Source organism: Cyprinodon variegatus, unplaced genomic scaffold (assembly GCF_000732505.1).
Source record: "Cyprinodon variegatus isolate N-32 unplaced genomic scaffold, C_variegatus-1.0 Scaffold1899, whole genome shotgun sequence".
Lineage (NCBI taxonomy): Eukaryota > Metazoa > Chordata > Actinopteri > Cyprinodontiformes > Cyprinodontidae > Cyprinodon > Cyprinodon variegatus.
Window position 1 is genome coordinate 47,722 of NW_015152352.1, and position 1,324 is coordinate 49,045.

Below are 1,324 nucleotides of genomic sequence, written 5' to 3' on the forward strand. Positions count from 1 at the left end.
GAACATTTATATTACATTTATGAAGTGAAACGGTTATTAATTTTCTTAATATATAGTTTTTGATTAAAATGTGATTAATTGCAGGCCCTGTAATTACCTCAATTAAAAATTTAAATCAACTCCCACCACTAAAATGAACAAAAACAATAATGCACCAAAACATAACCATGATAATTCTTCTGCATATCAGACTGTTTTCATCTGCGATGTTTCTGTGGTTCTTTGTCAAATAGACCATCCTCCTACCTTCTATGAAGAGCTTGCTGAGAAGCTGGAAAACATTGCAAAGAGCTCCACCAAGTCGACGCCAAGTTCAACATTGGCGTCCTTGACAGGTACTCACACATTCCTTTTTTTTTATTTTTTTATCACGGATCAAAAATAAGTACATTCATCTCACTGATTAAGTTGAGTTTAATGTACCATGTATATATGGAGTCATTGACTGAATTGCCTTTTAAAAACGGATCATCCAATTCAATACATACATTTCAGTTTGATTCCAGTTGTATAAAAGACCTTTAAGATAAAATCTTTTTTACTGAGAGTAAGCAATGCGTTTTTTTTAATCCTTTGTCATTGGGGATGACAGTTCTATTTTCAGTTGGCCTGAATGGTTTCTTGTATACACAAAGATGTGGAAGATCCAGTTGGGGAACTAAATCATTGCTTCCATATTTTTTCAGTGACTGATAATGATGAAGTGGTGCACGATCTGGTGAAGCTGCTGTGTTCAGAAGGAGATGCTATAGACACTAGGGTAAGTTTAACCTAACAATAACAACTGCTGTAATCTTATGAGCATTTGAAAACAGCAACGTTTGCTAAATTTCCTCTGACAGATCCAGGAGGACTCGCTGCTGCGCAACACATTAAACCGTATGTCCTACAGATCCTTTAAGAACATTCTAGACTTCTTTGGCAAAAGTCAGGTCACTCAGGCCCCCCCCTTAAGACCGACTGCCAGTCCAACACTACAACGGATAGCTATCTCTATGGATATGTCCCGGCGGATAGTGACAGCCACAGGGACGCAGCGGATGAGGGAAAACGCAGAACGCTACATGAACACCTTCGTCCCCTGGGTCAAGAGTCATGGAGGATGGGTAAGTGATCCTGATAAAGACGCATCTCTGTCACGATTTGGTGGTGTTGGTTAGAGGACCCAAATGCAGAGATGAGTAGGTTGAGATGAATAAAGTGATTTAATAGGAAAACAGGCTCTGAGGCAGGAGTCAAAAAATCCAACAAAATATCTCACAAGACAGGAGTCAAAAAATCCAACAAAATTATCCTAAGAACCAGAATCTAAGAGTCATCAGGG